This window comes from Sus scrofa, chromosome 13 (genome assembly GCF_000003025.6).
Source record: "Sus scrofa isolate TJ Tabasco breed Duroc chromosome 13, Sscrofa11.1, whole genome shotgun sequence".
NCBI lineage: Eukaryota > Metazoa > Chordata > Mammalia > Artiodactyla > Suidae > Sus > Sus scrofa.
The window spans coordinates 29,010,866-29,033,234 of record NC_010455.5 but is presented as its reverse complement, the minus strand read 5'-3'; the positions used below and the strand labels follow the sequence as shown (position 1 = coordinate 29,033,234).

Sequence of the window (22,369 nt, the reverse complement as noted above, 5' to 3'; positions counted from 1 at the left end):
TAGGGTTGTCACCCTTCAGCCTGTGCATCCCATTGTCACACTTTTTAACCTGGACAGATGTACCTAAACCGATATAGCTGTGCTGTCTAATGCAGTAGCTACTAGCCACACGTGCCTATTTAAAATTAAATTAATTAAAATGTGACTAGTTCCTGACTCATTCTAGCCACATTTCAAGTGCTGACAGCCAGGTGTAGCTGTGGCTACCACAGTAGGTGGTACAGATATAGAGCAGGCCTGTCATCTCTGAAAGTTGCATCAACTGGTGCAACTTTAGAAGGTCACGTATGTGACGCAAATCTAAGAACACAGGGAGTGTTGGAGAGCCACAAACATCTTAAAATTGGGGTCAGATGCAGTTAAGATTTTATTTTGATATGACTGCTATCAGTGGATAACATCAGTAATTCATTTCACCTTATTAGTCATGGGTGTTTAGAAGAAATTTCGAAGATGCCTAAACAAACAAATACTATATTTTTAACAATGTCACAAATGAAGTCTTCACTGGCCACGGCTCTGGTGGGGCCTTAGATCACAACACAGGTGCACCACCTCTGGGTCCCAGGGCCAGGTGCTGTGCCTGGCGGTTGAGGGGCATTTAAGGAATAATTGTGGAGCAGAAGCTGCAGTCCACACCCTCCACTGTCCATAGCAGAGAAAAGACCTAAGGTGATTCCTTGTCATTATGGCAGAGACCTCTTTTTAATATTTGTTCTGGGATAGAATCACAGCTACATTCCAGTGGAAACTGATTTTGTCTTTTCCGGATACTTATCATCCTGTGGCCTCAGTGGTGCTCTTCAGCAGGGTGGCCCTCCCAGGCACATGGCCTGTCAATCACCATCAATTCCTGCAGAACAAAGTGCGTAAGATGCAGCTGGATTTATTATCTCAATGTGAAAGGCCAACAGATAGCCCATATGAAAGGTATGGACAGTGAGCAGTAAGAATGAAAGCAATGGTTGATTCAGCAGCCTTGAGGGAGCCGTGAATTCCCTTATCTCGTCCACATTCATTGAGCATTGTGTCTAAAACGGGGCATGACCGAGAATCACCCAAGTGCTCTGGCCTTTCACTTCTCCCTCTGAACTGGCAAATAATGACGGAGAAGGAAGGGGCAATAGAGGGACGAAAATGCTCCCCTGGCTGACTTCTGGGTGTCTTGGGCAGAGGGAGCGCTGAAGTTGGCATCTCCTTTACGTTTCCTTGGGACCTGGGAAAGCTTTCAGGAGGTCGAGACACGCGCTGCAGGTGCGAGAGCCCCGGTGAGGAAGATGCCATGCTTTCTGCCTCCTCTTGACTCAGGCTTCTTCTTCATCAGGTACGGGCATCCCAGGTAAACACTGCTCACCCACCAGCTGGATGGGGGCTTGTGGGAAGAAGGGGAGTGTGGTAGGTGGTCAGGGAAGAAGAGAAGGAGTAAATGTGCCCTTGCGAAGATTCCCTCTTCTGCGTGCCCCGCTCCACCGTGGTCCAGGTGAGGTAGGGACCCTTAGGTAGCGTCGGGTTCTGGAAGAGCCACTTTAGAACTCCCAGGTTGCCTCCCCAGGGATGCAGAGAGGAGGCACCAAGGCTGGGGAGGCAGGAGGATGCAGGGAGGTAGTAGAGAGAACTTCTCATTTCTCCGCGGAGCCTAGGACAGATGGGATTCTTTTTCTGTCATCCCCCTTGGGTTCATTCTTTGGACGGATCATCCCATTCTTTTGTTTTCTTTGCTGTGTTTCTCTCTCTGCAGGTAGGATTCAGAGCTGAGTGATTATGAGAGTCTGCCAGTTCCCTTTTGCAATGGGGATTTTTCTTCTTGCATTCTCAACTAGATGAATCCTAGCAGGCAGAGCAGTGAGTGCTGCCCCTCTGGGTCCCAGGGCCCAGGGCTGTGCTGGAGTCGAGGGTCATGAAGTGACTAATTGTGGAATGGAAGCTGTAGCCCAGAACGTCTGATGGCTACCTCAGAGGAAAAGCTTGAGTCGACTTTGTCACAGCACCTGGTAGGGGAGTCATGTGTGGGCCTCTCCTTGTTCACCCCACATTCTGAGTGTGTAACAGTGCATGGCAGAGAATAAATGAGTTTTGCTTCATTCTTCTACTTTCCAAGTTCTCCATATTTAAGATTAGATTTATAATCTCATACTTCTTTCTGAGTCTTCCATGCATAGTGGGAACTCCAATAAGGACCTTCTTTACCCACTAACTCCATGAGGATAGGACCATGGGGTCTTAGCCATGGTTGCAGTCCAGCAGCACATGCCTGGGGGTTTTTAATCATCTTTTGACTACAGTAATAGAAAAAACAGACCTATAAGTCCTGGGAATTTGGAGCCGTGCCATCCTTTAGAGCTATCTCCAGTGGTGGAAGTGTCCTGTGTCTGCACCACTCCGTGCCCAGCTGCCAGCCACGTGTGGCTAATGAGCACTGAGGCTGTGGTTAGTGTGACTGAGAAACTGATTTTTCTGAATTTTAGTTAATTGCAATTGGTTTGATTTTTTTGTTTGTTTGTTTGTTTTCTTTTTTGGCCGCCCAGTGGCGTGTAGAGGTCTCAGGCCAGGGATCAGATCTGAGCCACAGTTGAGACCTATGCCACAGTGATGGCAACGCTGCGTCTTTTAACTCACTGTGCCAGGCTGGGGATAGAAGCTGCCTCCTGCTGCTGCAGAGATGCTGCTGATCTGTTGTGCCACAATGGGAACTCCACACTTGGCTTGAATTTAGATGTAAATAGTACCCAGGGCTAGTGGCCGTGATAGTGCACAGTCTGGACTGACCGGCATTTCAGCAGCCTGTATCTCTACCTTCAAAGGAGATTTAGGATGATAACTCTGCTACATGGTGGGACCACTCTCCTTGCCCTGCAGGTAGAGGGGCTTGAAGGGGAGCCCCTCCCTTCCCGGGAGGCTTAAAGCCAATGCAGCCTTCCCAGGACACCTGTAGATTCTTTAAACTCCTCGTGTGTTGAGGTTAGCAGTTCAGACCATTAATGGACAAGAAAAAGGAGAAAGTAGTCATTTTTGCTAAATTCAGTTCCCAGGAATTAGCCACCAAAGATTGAAAGAGGCTTAGGAAGCGATTGGCAGAGGCAGAGGGGTGGGGGAAGAGTGGGCCACACCGTGCACAGCAGTAGGGAAGAAAGGGATGGGAGGCCCACAGGAGCTGGCAAATGATGGGACATGGCAGGAGGGGGAAGCAAGATTGTTTGGAGGCTCTGGAAAGCCCTGGGTGCCTTTAGTGGAGAGGGGACATGAGGGGAAGAGTTGGTTTTAGAAGACAGTGGTGCATTTAGCCTTGGATGTGATATGGTTAAGGTGTTGAAGTGAAGGTATCTGGAGCCCAGAGAGGTCAAGAGTTCGCTGTGTGGCCACCAAGTTGTTGCAGAACATGCACTATTTATAAGGGAAATAAACATCATCCACACCCCCTGAGGTTTTGTGCTCGTGGCATGTGAATCGTGAGACCTGTTGCAGGATTTGCGATTTTTATTTGACCCATCTATTAAAGATTAAAATCAGCCCTTCTGCCCTGACATGCTTTATCGCACTGGAAGATCTCACATGAGTCCTTCATTCAACATCTATTTGCCACCTTCTTGTTCAGTGCCAGTGCAGATCTAAGAGCTAGGGATGGAGCAGTAAACAAGACCAAAAATATCCAATTAAACAACAGAGAATTAAAATGAAGAGACGGTTGAGTGAAGGAGGAGGCTTCTCACACCGGGTGGGTAGGAAGGAGTCACTACAGAGGTGATGTTTTAGGACATGAATGATCAGAAGTTCCCATAAAGGTGGAGATTGGGGTGACCATTCCCAGCAGAGGGAACAAACAGGTGCCAGGGGGAGCTTGGCGTGTCCAAGGATGAGAAGACCAGCAGGCTGGGGGCCAGAGTGTGAGGTGGCCAGAGAAACAAGAGGGGCCCGATGGTGTGGGGACTTGAGGCCCAGGTGTGGAGTGTTGATCTCACACCAAGTGAGATGGAAAGCTACCGAAGGCATCTGTGTAGGCATGACACAATCGGATTTCCATTGCCAGTAGGTCACTGGCAATGACCTACTGGCAGGGAAAACAGCAAAACCTCATGGTTTCTCTGCATGCTCTCAGTGTGATCTCCCACGGCCAGAACCAGCTCACTGGATTCTAGCTTCCCCTTAGCTGGGCCACCGCAGGAGCCAGAACCCCAAACCCCAGCTCTGCCTGCCACTTTCCCTCCTCCCACTTCCACCTCAAGGGAGGCATCAGGGCGATGTCAGAACACCTACAACCCTCCCGATACCCTGGATGGAGGAAGGGCACTATGCTAGCTGTCAGGGAACCTTTGCAGTGATGGTGGCAGTTATGCAGGAAGATGTGCTGACTGGCTTTTTAAAATTATAAATAGCCTTTATTTTTTAGAGCCATTTGTGTCAATAGCAGAATTGAGCGGAAGGTACAGAGAGATCCCCATGAATCCCCCGTTGCCTCGCCATCTCTATCCCGCATGGGAATGGTGGGTTTGTTACAGGCGATGAACCTACCTCAGCACTTCATTGTCACCCCAAGCCCGTACTTTACATGAGGGTTCGCTCTTGGTGTTGTACATTCTGCAGGTTATGATAAATGTATAATGACATGTACGTACCATTAGAGTATCACTCAGAATAGTTCCACTGCCCTAAAAATCCACCTATCCATCCCTCTCTCCCCCTAACTTTTGGCAACTAGTGGTCTTTTTGCTGTCTCCATAGCTTTGCCTTTTCCAGAGTGTCCTATCATTGAACTCATACAGTCTATAGCCTTTTCGTATTGGCTTCTTTCACTTTGTAATATTAGTTTGTCTCCTCCATGTTTTCCATGGCTTGAGAACTTCTTTTTTTTTTTTTTTTTTTTTTTTTTTTAAGCCCTGAAGAATATCCCTTGCCATGCACCTACCGAAGGCCATCTGGGTTGCTTTCAAGTTTTGTCAATTATAATCATCTATGTGTAGGTTTTTGTGTGGACCTAAGTTTTGAACCCCTTTGAGTAAATACCAAGGAGCTGGATTGTATGGTAAGAGTGTGTGTGTGTGGTTTTGTAAGAACCTTCCAAACTGTTTTCCAAAGTGGCTGTACCGTTGTACATTCCTCCCAGCGACATATCAGCGTTTCTATTGCTCCACATCCTCGCAAGCATTTGGTGTTTTCTCCGTGTTCCAGATTTTGGCCATTCTGATAGGTATGTGGTGGTATCTTACTGTTTTTTTGATTGGCATTTCCCTGATGACATGTGATATGGAGCATATTTTCATAGGATTATTTGCCGTCTGTATATCTTTTTGGTGAGGTGCCTCTTAAGGCCTTTGGCCCATTTTTAAAATCAGGTTTTCTCTTTTCTTGTGTGAGTTTAAGGAGTTCTTTGTGTATTTTGACCAACAGTCCTTTACCAGGTGTGTCTTCTGCAGATATTTTCCCCTGCCCTGTGGCTTGTCTTCTCATTCTGTTGACACTGTCCTTTGCAGAGCAATTTTTAGTTTTAATGAAGTCTACCTTTTCACCTCTCTTTTTCATGGATTGTACCTTTTGTATTATATCTTAAAAGTCATCACCTACCAAAGGTCATCTAGGTTTTATTGTTGTCTTCTGGGAGTTTCGTGTCTTACATTTAGATCTAAGACCCATTTTGAGTTAATTGTTGTGAAGCGTGTACGGTCTATGTCTAGATTCATTTTTTGCATGTGGATGTCCTATTGTTCTGGCACCATTTGCTGAAAAGATTACCTTTGCTCCAGTGTATTTCCTTTGCTCTTTTGTCAAAGATCAGTAGACTATATTTGTGTAGCTATAGTTCTGGCCTTTCTCTTCTATTCCATGGATCTGTTTGTCTCTTCTTGCACCAGTCCCACATTGTCTTGATTACTAAAAGGCTTTTTTAACTTGGAGGCTTTCCGTGACCCTAAAAATCAGCCCAATGTATGTTTACCTCTTCTTTTCTCATAAGAAATGTAAATAAAAACTAGACCCCTACCCCCCCATCTTGAACCCAGCCGTCTCCATGATGTAGACCCCAACCCCCACACCGCACTGATACTTGATCATTTGTTCAAAAGCTTAAAGCTGGCTTTTTTAAAAAGTAAGAAATTTTCCACAGCATCAAAATAGCTGTGTCAAAATGTCCTTAGTTTCAAAATGGCCACATCAAAACAACCACATTAGAAGTTCAAGTCTCTATCATGGAGGCCCAGAGAACAGCTTCTTGGTGGGGGGCAGCTGACCTGAGACCTCAGGTCTGTCACTTCCTCTGTAAAGTCGCACACATGCCGAGCACACAGATGCTTATTGAGTTTCTATCTGCTGGACTCAGAGAAACATGACTTAAGACCCCATCCCAGGCTTCAGATTGCTCACAAATTTCTGAGAAATAACAGCCCTGTTTTTAATATTAGACATGTTTGGGGAAAAGATATGCCCAAAGAACAATGCCCAGCAGCCTTTCCACACTGGAGCCTTAATGGCCCAGAGAGGTGAGTAGGTATTTAGCAAAAGGTAAAATCCTTTGCAAAACAGGTAGAGTCGCACACCTAAGGTTCAGAGACATCCTGCAGAAAAGAAGCCTGCTTGCTGTTTTTTAAACTTGGAGTGTGTTTTTCAGTAGTGTCAATTATTTTATTTACTGTACCGCAGGTTTTGGAATCTGGGACCCTCCATTCATCTCCCTTTCTCTGGCACGTGTTGATAAGGCCTTTCCCCCCTATACTTGGGATTGCGCAAGAGGGAGGTCGCTGCTGCCCTGGCTTCCTCTGCCACCATCCTGCATGTGGGGGGCTCTTCCAAGAGGCTGGGGGATAGTCCCCCTTTCACCCCGCAGCCCTGCAACTCGCTCTGGGATGACCTACTCTTCAGTTCTTCTCCCCTCCAAGATTTAGCTCGTTTCTCTTTCTGCTTTAAGGCTACTATGTGCTTAATTTCTTGAACTTTCCTCCATCCTTGGAAATGGCCAAGGAAAAGAGGGAAAGTTTCACGCTCAGCAGAACAGGGCTGGGAGGCCCAACGTGACTGCACGACCCCAGGCAAGAGACTTCCCTTATCTTAACATGCGGTGACAGTACCCCCCTCAAACGGTTGCCTTGATATGAGGGTAAAAAGAGCTACTATAAAAAGGAGACTAGCAAAGCCTGGCACTTAGCACATGCTTAGTGAGCAGAACTTCATATCAGAGGGGGTCATCCTGATATTATGGCCCTACCTGGGGTCTATCCAATTCTGCATTTACTTACAGCATGGCTTTGTCTCACAGCCTGTTTCCTCTTTTGTGTAAAACAGGACATTAACTTCTATTCTCTGGAGTAGCTGTCAGGGTTGCTGTCTGAGTTTGGCATTTGGGAGGTGCCCAAGCAAAAATACTGGCCCGTTTTTGGTTAAAAAGATTTCATTTCTAAACACTACAGAGAAATCCAGTAAATGACAATGCAGGAACGTCATTCAGCTTCAGCAGACTTGCTTCACCATCTCACCCCGGGTCACCTTCCTAATGACCCTTCTTCTTCATGGTTCCAAAGCCTCTGGGGGCTGTCTCGGGGCTCGTTCTCCTATTCCTGGGGGAGAATGGCTCAGACCACCGAAATAAATCTATGTCCTGAGCCCCCAGTTTGTGCCAAGAACTTTTCAAACATCATCTCATCTGACGGCCTTAGTATGTCTACAAGATAAAGCTACACATGTATCCTTTTTAAATCTAAGGATGCTGATTCTTTGAGCAGGTGGCTGTTGCTACATAATGAACCACTGCATAATTTAGTGGCTGAAAGTGATGATTGTTACTTAGTCCATGATTCTATAAATTGCACTTGAAGCTGGGCTCAGCTGGCCAGTTCTTCTGGTGTAAGGCAACCTCAGCTAACTTTAGCTGGGCCTGCTTATGTGTCTGTGACCAGCTAAGTCGACAAGGGACGGGCTGTCTAGGTTGGCTTATCTCTCATCTGTGTGGTCGCCCATCCTCCAGTCAGCTCGCCTGGGTTTATGCACGTGCTTTTGATAAGGTTCCGAGAGAGGGGAAGCACACAAGGCCTCTTAGGGCCTGGGCTCAGAGCTGGCACACTGTCACTTCTGTCACGTTCTGTTGGTCAAAGCAAGCCTGGTTAGCCCAGATTCAAGGGGTGGGGAGATAGACTCCCCCTTCTGATGGGAAGGACCTCAAAGTCCATCTGAAAGGGTCTGAGTAGAGACTCTTTATTGGGAACATCAGTGAAATCAATTCCCCACACAGGATGGTGGGAGAGAGGATGACTGGGTCAGGGACAGAGAGAGGACAGGGCTACTTGAGATGGGTGGCAGGGAAGGCTTCTCTGAGAAAGTGAAGTTCATGCTGAAGTGTGAAAAGGAAGAGCCATCCCAAGACACAGGAAGGAGCTTCCCTTAAGATGAAGTTATCAGATATACAGCCCCTGAAGCAAAGTCCACATTCTGCAGACAGACCTGTTGGATAGACATATATTAAATAAGGACCTAACAGCAGGCACCCAGGAAAGCAACGTAGCATAAGCAGAGCATCAAAGTGTTCATCCCCTACCTCTATCCACCCCCAAGTGGCTGCTGAAAGCCCAAGGGTTTTTTTTTTTTTTTTTTTTTTAGTGACTATTTTCATGAAATAGTTTTAGTCCCTTAGGGGAAAAAAAATTCCTCTTAAAATAGGGATGTGGGAGAGGAGGAAGCAAAAGGAGTATGAAGAAGAGTGAAGACAGGAGAATAAGAAAGAGGGAGGTTGGAAAGACAAGGGTGGAAAAATCTCTGGTATGTGGGATGCCCTCGATAATTACTTGTAGAATCCATGAATGGATGAGGTCACAGTGTACAGCATAAAATAAATTCCAAATAATTTTTATGAGACAGAATAAGAAAATGTCAAGAGGTGGAGTTTCTTGGAGACCTAACAGTTAAGGATTCATTGCTGTCAGTGCTATGGCTCGGGTTCCATCCCTGGCCCAGGAACTTCCACATGCTACAGACACAGCCAAAAAGAAAAGAAAAGAAAAAAATGTCAACAGATATATATATATATATATATATATATTTGTGGTGTTTGTGTGTGTGTATGTGTGTGCGTGCGTGCACACGTGTACAGTGGAGGAATAACGGAGAAGACGTCTCTGCTGATGGGGACAGAGAAGCCGAATGTCTTAAGAACTTTGCATTAAGACTTGAAGGATGAACAGTATTTCATGAAAGCCTGTGGGGAGGAGATGGCAGGAGAGAAAGGATGTATTTAGGAGGAGCGAATGGTTTGAGGGATGCTCAGAGGCAGAAAGGGTTTGGTTTTGTTGAATTTGGAGAAGTAAAGTGAGTGGGAGTGGGGAGGTTTTCCAGAGAAAACAGGACTTCATAGATTATCTGTCACAAGGAGCTTTGGGAGGAAAAACAGGATTATTATGACAATATTATGACAGTATTATTATTATGACAATATTATTACCGCTGAGCCATGGTAGGAACTCCCTAGAATCTTTTAAAATAATACTTAAGGAGTTCCCTTTGTGGCTTGGTGGAATGAACCGACTAGGATCCATGAGGATGCAGGTTCAATCCCTGGCCTTGCTCGGTAGGTTAAGGACCCGGTGTTGCCATGAGCTGTGGTGTGGGCCGGCAGCTGTAGTTCCGACTGGCCTCCTAGCCTGGGAACTCCATATGCTGCGGGTGTCACCCTAAAATAGCCCCAACCCCCCCCAAAAAAAGCAATACTTAAAAACAGAGGGCTAAAGGGATCATGTCTCACAGATCCGACTCTGCTCCACACCACGTCCCATCTTTGGAATGTATCCTTGTGTTGCCCCAAGACCTCATGGACACATAAGCACCAACTCCAGAGAGGCTGGGTCCCCTGCCCACTTTCTCCTCCCTGCCCCCTCTGCACCACATAAGTGCCCATTCTCTCAAGCCTCCAGGCTTTAGCTTTCACCCAGGAAGATGCCCTGTGGAGATAAGTTCTTCTGTGGTTGAGAGTGAGTCAGGGAGCCTGAGTCTGCCAACTCCTTGCTACCACCTGGTTGCTCCTCTGTCTCTGCCACTGTTTTGGTCGATGAGCCCCTCAGATAACCCCAGACAGAGGCCACAGACTGACGTCACTTCCTTAGATGGGCAACTGCCGAGCCTGAGCCCAAATCCCAAGCTCCCACCACAGGAAAGATTTCTCCGGGAAAGAGTTGGTCCTGGGGTTGCAAACCATGGCCCTGTGGACCACAAAAGCCAGACTGCAGCTCTTGGCTGAAAGTGGCCCTTCTTGTTACTAAGTGTCTGACATAACTACCTCACGTTTCTGCCTTTCATCTTTGTTGTTGCAATCTTTGGGGGCTTCACTCACTTTACTAAATGTGTGTAGGTGTTAAAGTCATGGTATGGAAAAAAAAGTGCATGTACACACACACCACAGGCTTTTTTTTCTCTATTTCTATGCAAGCAGATGCTTTTAGAGCTTTCTGAAATCAAGAAAACAGTTATTATTTGCTTTTGCAATTTCTTTTTTTTAAAAAAGTTCTGCTCCTACAAACCTATAAGAAAAAGACAACCCAAATTTTAAACTGTGCCAAAGTTTCCAGATGAGGGGAGAAAAGCACCTGAAAAGATGCTCTAAATAGTCATCAGGGAGATTCAAGATAAACAACAGCAATATTTTCACCCTTCAAATAGGTAAATCTTTTATGAGTTTAGTAGTGAGCTTTGGGGTGAGGAGCTAGGCAATCCCACACTCCTGAGAATGTGTGAATTGGTTCAGCCACACTGGAAGAGGATGATGGCAGGGTCTGTTAGTGTATACCAGTGGCAGCAAATCCTTTAAAGAATATTCATGCATGCTCTCAAGGAGGTGTTACAGCAAGAGTGCTTATGTTGGTGAAAATGGAAAACCACCTACATGTCCATCAATAAGACGATTTCATAAAGGATGACTTATCCATTCTATTGAATACTGTGCAGCAGTTAAAAAGAAGGAGCTGGATCCATAAGTACTAACATGGAAAACTCTCCAGGGTATGTTTCCAAATGAACAAAGCAAATTGTTCAATAGAAGGATGGAAACAAAACGTCAAAATGACATTAGCTGTTTGTCTGGGAACATATACATGTTTATAGCTGCAGAGAAAAGAGTTTGGAAGGATTCCTACCCAAATGGTTTATTACCTCTTTGGGAAGAAGTTGCAGGTTGGTGGGAGGTGGTTGAGAAGGCATTTACCTTTGTCTGCAGTCATCGAATATTTTGCTGTGAGAGTGTATTCAGGAATAAAGTGCATGTTAAACATAAACATTTTAGGATTCTAAGAAGTGTTTCTATCTGTTGAATAGCGTTAAAAATCTGTAACTTGTCTTGAATGTCAAGTAGACTTTCTATTTATGCAAATATATAATCATTTCTCTTTAGAAATTTATTCTAAAATCACCCCGTTTGTCAAACTCTCTCATTGTTCATCTGATAGTTAAAAACAAAGACAGGTTCCCTCTCTTCAACCACAACCCCCTCCCCCCACACACACACCATCACTGGGCCTGGGCATAGCGATTTCCACCCTATGCCACATTGTGCTAACTTTCAGGATATTTAAACCACATCCAAGCAGGTCTTTCTGATTAGCTGATAACTTTGTTTCCAGGCTTCCGTGCCATCTGATTGTCAACTCATAATTTCAGAGCTGCCAAAACCAAGAGACACCTGACTTGGTGGTGGTGCCTGCGTCTGTGGGTGTAGCCTGACAGCCAGGCACCTGGTTTCCTGACCCCAAACCACACGGTTCCCCATGTGGCCTCGTGAACATCCTTGGTACCTGTTGCCCTGTCCCTCCCACCAGCCTGAGCTTCAGAGCAGACACTGGGGAGATGGTGAGAAGCCTAGAAGGCTGCTGGTCTAGCAGAAGTCATCTCAGGAACATCTTTATCACAACCTTCTCATCTATACCCTGTTGAATGAAGCAGTGTTGTATAATGGAAAGGCATGAAGTTTGGAGGAAAGTATAAAATCAAACGTCTTGGACTTGTCTACTGTTGGTAACATAACCACTCTCTTTCTGTCTGTTCTTGGCCAGACCCAAAGGAGAAGCCAAATTATAAGCCTGGTGGAAATGGTTTTAGAGAAGAGGTTAGATGATGATGTACGTGTCATCTTGGATTCTTCCAGACTTTGGGAGTAACCTCCCCTCTCTGGATCAGACATACCTGAGGTGGGCATTTTAGGGCCCCAAAATCCAAGCTTTCTTAGATCTTCTACCCCTACCAGTGCAGTGCCACGCCACCCACAGACGTCACCCACACTGCTTCCAGCCCCCTTCCACTCAGTGGGGCTCATCAGTGATGTGAGCAACTGTAGGCTCAGAGCTGGCTGAGGTTCCTTAAAAATCAGGTGAACGAGAGGAGATAGTCACCTTCCTGTGGCTGTGTTCCACTTCAGGCAGGTGCGGACAGAACTTGTGGGCACAGGGTGACATCCAACCACTTAACTTCATCTGAAACACTTACCATGTCTTCCAAGAGAGACATAAGAGAGTAAACAAATGTGATTTGTAAATGAAAAGGAGCTTTAAAATGATACCTGGTAGGCATGGTGTCTTCTTTGCCCTGTTTTCAAGAAGGTCCTCATGAAGCTTGAACAATAAAAATGGTTTACAGTCTGTCTCCCTGACTATCCCAAGGGTTTCCCATGCAGTGTCAGCAGATCTGGATGCCTGACATCCTCCTGGCACAGCAGGCCTGGCATTGCCACTGGCCTATAGCCAGAATCCTCCATCCCTGAGCAATGCCAGCATTGTCTGTCAGTGGTGGCCTCTGCGATGCTCCTTTCTCTCTTCCTCCCTGCCTGACCTGTTTCAATGCATGTATGCATTCTTTCGCTCTTCAGTCACTGTCACACAAGACCCGCTGGCCTGGGGGACTCTCTCTCTCTTCCTGATGACCCTGCATATCTCTGCCCTGACCATCGTGTGTGTGTGTGTGTGTGTGTGTGTGTGTGTGCGCGCGTGTGTGTGTGTGTATTTTTTGGCTGCACTTGCAACATGCGGAAGTTCCCAGGCCAGGGACTGAATCCATGCCACAGCAGTGACCTGAGCCACTGCAGTGACAATGACAGACCCTTAACCTGATGCACCACACAGGAATTCCCAGCCTGTATCCATTTGATGGCTGACTTGATAAGAGGGCCTTTCACACTTTAATGTGCCTACAGGTCACTTGGGGATCTTGTTAAAATGCATATTCTGCATTGGCAGGTCTGCATGGAGCCTTGGAGTCTGCATTGCTAACAAGCTTCCAAGTAACACCCATGCTGCTGGCCTGGGTCCACACTTTGAGCAGCATGATATCAGAGGACAGTCTTATTTCCAAGTTCGGGAAATGTGGGGAGAAGCCCTGCATCCTGTTCATTCAGGTGAAGGAAAAAAGGTGTCTGGGCCTAAAGGACCTTGTAAAGGGTCTTGTGTAGGGAAAGTGTGTGTCTGGGGAAAATGTCAGCTATTACTGTTACTTCGTATTATATAAATTATATCCTTACTTTGGATCTGATCTAGAGAAAGAGAGCTGGATTTATCCCTCTCACCACTTACTAAGTGAGGGTTTCAGCAAGTCTCTCAATCCGTTTCCTTAGCCATACAGTGGAAGGTTGTCATTTAAAGAATGATGTATTTGCAGATATTTGGAGCCAATATATGTTTACATATTCACCTTCTCTTTGTGATCCAAATGAAAAAAAGCTTTATACGTGTGTGTATGTTTGACTCACTGAACATTTCTGCTGAATACTGAGAACCTGGAACCAGAACTTGACTAAAAATCCAGCCCCAAACTATTGAATCAAACAGCTCTGTTAAGAGCGTTCTGGTTTTCTAAGGTTTGCAGAGCTTCTTAAGGAACCCAGACTGATTTATGGTTTGTTACCACAACTTTACGAAGCGGGTGGTTTCAACCAAACGTCATTTACTCAACCCTGAAATTCAGCGGAAAGCTAGGGAAAATCCACTCAAAAAGAAAATGTTCCCCTGAATCCTTCTGATGACCAGAGCTCTCAGGGCCGGAACTTGGTGTCCACTGCACTGGGGCCTACGCTTTTCTTTGGCCAAGATGAGTAGTCTAAAGAAGTACTGAGTAGTCACTTTCATTTTTCTTTTTCGTTCCTATGTAATTTCCAAATTTCCTGTATTAAACATGTATCAGTTTTCTTACAGATTCATTGAGGTGTAATTGGCACACAATAAACTGCACCTAATTAAAGCAGAAAATTGGACAACTCGTGATTTGTGTACACCAGTGAGACCATCACCCCGTGCGGTGGTGAACATATCCATCACCCCAAAAGTTTTCTTTTGCCCCTAATGAACCTTCCCTCACAACCCTCCATTCATCCACCAATCTGCTATCCATCACTGTTGTTTGGTTTGCATTTCTAGAATTCTAGATAAATTGAAATATATAGCATGTAGTCTTTTTTTTTTTTTTTTTTGGTCTGGCTTCTTTCACCCAGAATCATTATTTTGAAGTTCATCTGAGCTGCTTCGTATCAATAGTTGTTTATTACTGTGGAATAGTATTCAGTTATGTGGCCTAAGCACAGTCTGTTACCCGTTCACTGGCTAGCAGACATTTTAGTTGCTTCCAGTGTTTGTTACAGTTAATGCTTCTATAAGTAGTCATGTCTTTATGCTTACGTGTTATTTCTTTTACTCTTGGGTAAACAGCTCAGGGGAATCAGGTAACTCTTAACTTTTTGAGGAACTGCCAAACATTTTTCAAGTGAGCGGTAACATTTTTACATTTCTACCAGGAGCACATGAGTTCATCTTTCTTTTAAAAAATTAGGTGAGGGAGTTCCCGTCATGGTGCAGGGGAAATGAATCCGACTAGGAACTATGAAGTTTTGGGTTCGATCCCTGGCCTTGATCAGTGGGTTAAGAATCCGGTGTTGCAGTGAGCTGTGGTGTAGGTCAAAGACATGGCTCAGATCTGGCATTGCTGTGACTGTGGTGTAGGCCCACAGCTGTAGCTCCAATTGGATCCTTAACCTGGGAACCTCCGTACGCTGCTGGTGTGGCGCTGAAAAGCAAAAAAAAAAAAAAAAAAAAAAAAAAAAATTACATGAGAAATAAATGAATATCTGGGGCTGTAAAGAGAAAATTTTAAAAATTCAGAAATATCTAGAGTAAGAAAAGTTCAGCTTCTCTTTCATTCCATTCTTTTCCTAGATCCTCATACATACCTGTCAGTAAAATCTTGGTGTGTGTTCATCCAGAGCCTTTCCTTTGCGTGTGCAGGCTTGTGTGGGTGTGCATGTGTGTGTGCACATGTGTGCACAAGTGGGATTGCCTGTTCTTCATTCTCTTCTGAATCGTCGCTGAGAATTGTACTTCAATAGTCAGGAGAGGAAAGGCTTTTTTAATGCAGTTAGATTTTTATTTACCTGTCTCATGAAAGAGGCATGTCTCTTTGAAATCTTAAATGAGTGTGACATTTAGTGACGTTTCTTTTTCTTCTCATCTTTGAGGAAGGGCCACTCCTGAGGAAGGATTGTGTTTCTTTCCCTCTGTCCTGGCCTCCCGGTAGCACCACAGGCTTGGCCGCCCTTCTGGAGAGTGCGAGAATGTTCAGTGAACATTAAAGAGCTCTGCCATCATATTCTGCGTCTGCCTCTCATGTCTGTCAGAGCGGAATTGCCTTTTCTGGTCCCCCATCAGGTCTGGTACTTGGCGGTGAGGAGGTGCACATTCATTTAGTCATTCTGAGAAGGGCAAAAGGGCTTCAACTCTTCAACTTTCAGCTTTGGAGGTGAGTAAAATTAGGAGTTTCTTTTTTATCGTGTCAGAGTATTTACCACATCTGCCCAATGTGGTGAGAGAACTTACTCTCTGGTTTAAAACAGACAATAATGTTATTCATGCCTGGCTCACCTCTACAATTTTTTACTGCCTCCCCAAGTGTATTTTTTTTCCTCTTATTTCGACAGTCCAGTGTTGCCAGGAATACATTAAATGGTACCTCTTTAACCCTCCTCAGCAGTTATCTGGGGGCTAAATCACTAACATGTACATAAAATTGAAACTAACTTATAATATAGTTGTATACCCTGCACTTAACATTATATCATAAGTATGTTTTCATGTTATTAAATATCAATTCAAAAGTTAAATCTAAATCTTAATTGTTAGTAGCTTCACAATATTTCATGTTAGGGCTGTACCATAATTTAACCGTTCCCTTGTAGTTGATTGATTTTTGCTAGCAGATGAAGATTTTAGGTATCATTAAGTGAAGAAAAGTTTTCAAAATCACCCATAGTAATCATTGGAAATTAGATTCTGATGGCAGTACCAAACTTATGTTAGTTATCAGGTCTCAAATTTTTTTAATTCGTCTAATGATAATACTTACCTCATTATTTTGAACTAAATATTTTATGGTATTCTTTTTTACTTTACTCATCTTAGAGACTTCAGTCTTTAGAAAATGTAGTACAAAATTTTTACTCATTATATGATAGCAACTTATAATTACACATTACTTGCTAGTCTCTGACAGATGTGGTTGGTTAAAGGTCTCTGTATGTGTGTTCAGTCATTCTATAGGTGGCCTGAAGGTCACAGTCTGCTTCAGACACGATGCCCCACTGTGTGTCATCTGCAAAGAATATGTTAGAGATAACATAACATTACCCCCTAAATACCTCAAAATGCATTTCTAAAACATAAGAACACTTTCCTATGTAGCAAAAATAACACAGTTACACCTAAAATTAATAATCATCCTTTAACATTATCTAATAGCCTGTATATATTCATATTCCCCAAATGTTCTCCAAAATGTCTTTTATAGCTTATGTGTCCAAACCAAAAACCAATTCTAGACCATGCATTTCACCTAGTTGTCATGTCCCCTCAGTGGCTTTGAATCCAGCCTCAGTTTCTTTAGCCTCTTCTTCATGGAACCTTCTTACTGCAGTCACTGGCCCCCTAGAAGTTCCCCCACCCCCACTGGCTGTGGTGTCATTTAGCTTGTTCCTCTTTCCCCTACATTTCCTGGAAGTTACATCTTCAGGGTGCATAAACCCCAAGTAAATATCTTTGGCTGGACTGCATCCTGGACGATGCTGTGATTCAGAAGGCACAACACCAGGAAACATGTAATATCTTGTTGTTCCACCATCTCTGATGCTAAGATCAACCATTAGATGAGGGTAGTGACTGTCTTATCCATCAATTGTACAATTACGTTTTTCTCCTGGTGATAGAACCATATTGTTGTGGTACTCTTTTGGTTCCATAAGACTGTCCCAAATCCCCAGGACCATTCACCTAGTGTCTTCAACACAAGTTGATAGTCCATGCTTGGCTCTGCCTTCTCTTTAGGAGTTGTGAAATTATGATCTTCTAAGTCTCTCATCCATCTACACCTAGCGGGCACTCTTCTTTAAAGTAGACCTTTGTTTCATCAGCTGGAGCTATTTGGTTACCCTGAAATGTAGTTCCTACTGGGAAGACATTAAATGTACTTTCCCTTTAATTAAATAAGGGGTTGGTAACTAACTGCCTCAAATGAGTTTCTTCTGGCTTTCTCTTTTTAAGGTATCATCATGGACTCATCAATTTTCATATATTCAACGAGTGTGTTGATAACTGAATTATTCTTGGCTCCTGTGATAATACTCTTCTTATCAGAAACCAATGCAGCCAAAGCTGAGTTTAGTTTAAAACAAAGTTTCAAAACAAGAGTGGTTCCAAATATAACCTTCACACATTCTGGAAAGAGGAAGTACTACTTTCTAAGAGAACGATGGACAATAATAAATTATTTTTGTCATTATTATTCACATTTGCCTTCTCTCCCCATCTTCACCCTGTGGGAGGATTCCAGTCTTGTCCCTGAAGAATGGTCATGCTCACCAATTATCGGCAAGTTAGGTGTGTGTTGTGACTAATGCAGCACAGATAAACTCACATTCAAGGTGAAGATGTAGTTGATTGACCCACACTTTAAGAAGCTTCCAAGATACAAATTTTTTTTCTTCTTACCTGCAGCAAGAGCCCAATCTTGGCTCTCTTTCATTTCTCACCTAACAGCTTGTAGAAACAGAAGGGTCAGAGCCCATCCTCAGGTGGTTCCCTCAGCAAATCATGATTTCCCCACCATGGTTTGTGGAAGAAACAGGGAGGAGACTAAGTATTGTTGTTGTTGCTAAAATAACTATTGAAGAGGGTGTATGTGCACAGTCCCTCCCCTCATCGTCCCCCGTGGCCCTGCAGGTGTGAGCCATGATGGACTCCGCCTGTCTGACTCCTGGTCCCGTCCCTGGACAGCAGATGCTGTGGGAAGAAGCCAGGGCGTCCCGGCCCCTCACCTGGCCCAGGACCCTGCTTGTCCCCCCTCAGCAGAGGCCCAGGCATGCTTCCAGGCTACTCCACAACCCTAGTGCTTCACATGGGAAATGTGGAAGTTACCATCAATCTGCAAGTTTCTCCAAAGGAGGAGCAAAATTTGCACGGCTTTAAGATTCACTTTACCTCAAGAGAGCAGAGACTGTATCTGTTTTCCTCGTCAATATGACCCCAGAGCCTAAGATGGTATCTGACAGTTTATATCAGGTCTCACTATATACATCTGATGAACAAATAAATGAACTTGTTACCAAAAGACCCTAGCTGGCCATATATAATTTATGTTTTCTTAGGATAAAGAACTCCATGACACTAATAGTGGTAAATAACTACCAGATGGGGAAATGAAATGTCTGGCAGTGGCTAGGTACTTAGGCGGCTGTTTTAGACCTCGGTTGTCCCCAAGACAGGCAGCAATAAATGTTATGAATGTCCCTCATAGCTTTCAGCTTCTAAAAATAAATTGCTTTTTTTTTTTTTTTTGTCTTTTTGCCTTTTCTTGGGCCGCTCCCACGGCATATCGAGGTTCCCAGGCTAGGGGTCGAATCGGAGCTGTAGCCACCGGCCTACAACACAGCCACAGCAACGCAGCATCTTAGCCACATCTGCGACCTACACCACAGCTCACGGCAATGCCTGATCCTTAATCCACTGAGCAAGGCCAGGGATCAAACCAGCAGGTTCCTAGTCAGATTCGTTAACCACTGAGCCATGATGGGAACTCCTGCTTTTTTTTTTTTTTTTTTTTTCTTTTTTTTTCTTTTTTTTAGGTAAACAGTGAATAAATTCTTTCAGGTAGTTACATGAGAGATGTAATTGGTGAAGCTTAAGAAAGAGGTAGACCCCAAATCAGTTGTATGCTTTAGCTTGTAATGAAATACTGGTAGGGGAGTTCCCGTCGTGGCGCAGTGGTTAACGAATCCGACTAGGAACCATGAGGTTGCGGACTCGGTTCCTGCCCTTGCTCAGTGGGTTAACGATCCGGCGTGGCCGTGAGCTGTGGTGTAGGTTGCAGACGTGACTCGGATCCCGCGTTGCTGTGGCTCTGGCGTAGGCCGGTGGCTACAGCTCCGATTCAACCCCTAGCCTGGGAACCTCCATATGCCGCGGGAGCGGCCCAAGAAATAGCAACAACAACAACAACAACCAAAAAAAAAAAAAAAAAAAAAAAAAAAAGAAATACTGGTAGGTATATTCTCACCGGGCTTTACTCATCTTTGATGTTGCTTCTTGTGTCTGCAAATAAGCAGACATGACAACACACACATATACACATACCCTTTGCAAATACAATTCAGTCATAGGCAGAGGCAGCCTACCCACAGGACTTTTTTTGTTAAACATCCCCCTGCATGCCCATTCCTATACCCAAAGCTGGGATAAATGGTTTTTATGTGAGCCTAGCAGCCAATTAGAAAAACCTTTTAGGAATAATAATAATAATAATAAACCTGCATTTGACAGGCTTCTGGCTCAGGAAAAAAATAAACATTCAGCAAACCAAACAGCACCTCTAGGCTTTCTGAGCTTTTACGTTTTAATCAATGTTCTCGATTTTACTCACAATTCATCTTCCCTTTTAACATTAAAAATAAATCCTCCCTTGAACTTTTGCCCTCTGAAGTTTGGTCTCTGAAGGTTTTTTTTTTTTTTTTTTTTTTTTTTTTTCTTTTTGCTTCTTTGCATTCTTTCAAAATAACTGTACTACCCACAAAGGGTATCTGTACTGAGATTAAGCAGGTTTGGAATAAATACTCTTCCTGGGCCTGCTGCAGTTTCCCGGAAATGATGCCTATCTCTCTGGCCTGAATTCCTTCCTACAAGGCCCATGTACTGTGCTAAATAGGTACATTTTTTTTTTTCCTTTTCTCTAAAATTAATCCCAAATAAAAGGCCCGAAGAAAAATGCCCAAATTAAGAGTTAAGAAGGAAAATCTTGGCAGTGGACTGGGCCAGATGTCAGGTAGGAGGCTTAAGCTGAAAATCTCTCCTAGTAGCAGGAAAAAAAATGATTTTTAATATTAAGAAGGGAAGAGATGACACTGGTTTGCATATTGCGTGTCGCTGGACTACTCCATGTTTATTGTAAACCCCTTGAGCCAAGAGTTTCTTTGCTGTGCCAGAGTTGGTGAGACCAGATGAGGATACATCCCTTTCTACTCCCGTAAAACTCCCCTGGAGCTCTGTCAGGCTTTTGTGATCCACTTTCAAGATGATTCTTAGGGTCCACTTGCTCTGAAAGTCAAGTAGTGGCCTTTTACTGAAAACAGAGGTTCTTGGCCTGAGTATTTTGACAAAATCTAAAATAAGAAAAGATTGTCTTCAAGCAGAGAAAATCTCTACCTGCCAGAGAAAACTCCACAAATCTTTTCTGAGAAAAATAGATGATTTTTGTTTGCTGATGCTATTATTTTCACCACCTACAAAAAGCATTTATTAAGATAGGCTCATGATAAATGCTCACCCACCACTGGAATTATCTCAGGACATCCAAAATCCTTTCCTTTTCATTTCTACTCCTCCCTACTAATACACACACACACACACACACGTTCATGCACATGCATATACACACATACACATATGCACACATACACATACCCCCATATACCGTACACACACATACATACACTCATGGACACACTCTTTTTTCATTCTCTTGGCATCTTTTATTGGATAAATTATTATTTACAGCTGCAAATTTTAAAATCTGTGTTAAATCTTCATCCTCTCCCTCTAAAATAGCGGCTGCTCATTATGCAATAATCATTATGGCTCATAGTAGAGATTAATATTCTGGGATTAATATATAATTAATATGTCATTTCATTTCAAGTTTCCCAAACCCTTATTTTTCTTTTTTCTTTTTTTTTTTTTTTTTTTGGTCTTTTTGCTATTTCTTTGGGCCGCTCCCGCGGCATATGGAGGTTCCCAGGCTAGGGGTCCAATCGGAGCCGTAGCCACCGGCCTACGCCAGAGCCACAGCAACGCGGGATCCGAGCCGCGTCTGCAACCTACACCACAGCTCACGGCAACGCCGGATCGTTAACCCACTGAGCAAGGGCAGGGACCGAACCCGCAACCTCATGGTTCCTAGTCGGATTCGTTAACCACTGCGCCACGACGGGAACTCCCCCAAACCCTTATTTTTCAAAAAGGAGGTGAATTTTACTTCAATTCTTAATGCTGTTTAATACATCCTCCATATAATGTTCTCTGCGAAAGATCCACGTTCATTCACCTATTACTTTTTGCCATTTGAAAATGAGAACTAGTCCATTGGTGTTTCCTGGTAAAAGACGAAAGTACCAGCATAAATTAGAGGGCTGGAGAGGGTCAGACATTTTTCTGATAGGCATGAATGGAACAGAAAATCTAGATCAGACTTTTAGGTTAATTATAAGATGAAAAATTATCTCTACAAAGCAGTTTTTTTACATACAGGAAGAAATTAGTTCCCATTTCTGCCCCACATATTGTATTATCATTTTGTACTTTCCAGAGAAGTGAGATTCTGTGGGGTTTTTTTTAATCTAACTGTTAGAACCATAGTTGTTTTGTTTGCTTTTTAGGATTTCCCCTCACCCTCAGCAAATTTTTAATATTTATTTTTTAATGATTTTTATTTTTTCCATTATAGTTGGTTTACAGCAAAGTGACCCAGTTACACATACATATATATACATTATTTTCTCACATTATCCTCTATCATGTTCCATCACAAATGACTAGATATAGTTCCCATTGCTGTACAGCTGGATCTCACTGCTTACCCACTCCAAATGCAATTGTTTGCATCTAATAACCCCAGATTCCCAGTCCACCCAACTCCCTCCCTCCCCCCTTTGGCAACTACAAGTCTGTTCCCCAAGTCTATGAATTTCTTTTCTGTGGAAAGGTTTATCTGTGCTATATATTAGATTCCAGATATAAGTGATATCGTATGGTATTTGTCTTTCTCTTTGTGACTTACTTCACTTAGTATGAGAGTCTCTAGTTCCATCCATATTGCTGCAAATGGCATTATTTTGTTCTTT

The 22,369-nt window shown here is 43.8% G+C and overlaps 1 long non-coding RNA gene across 1 annotated transcript in view; it reads left to right on the top strand.

Annotated features, from left to right (window-relative positions):
• Positions 1-18,830, top strand: part of LOC110256224 — a 50,659-nt gene extending 31,829 nt beyond the window's left edge. Inside the window, exons 2-3 of the long non-coding RNA XR_002337511.1 lie at positions 15,449-15,729; positions 17,523-18,830. This is a non-coding gene — a long non-coding RNA (uncharacterized LOC110256224). The remainder of the gene's footprint in view (positions 1-15,448; positions 15,730-17,522) is intronic.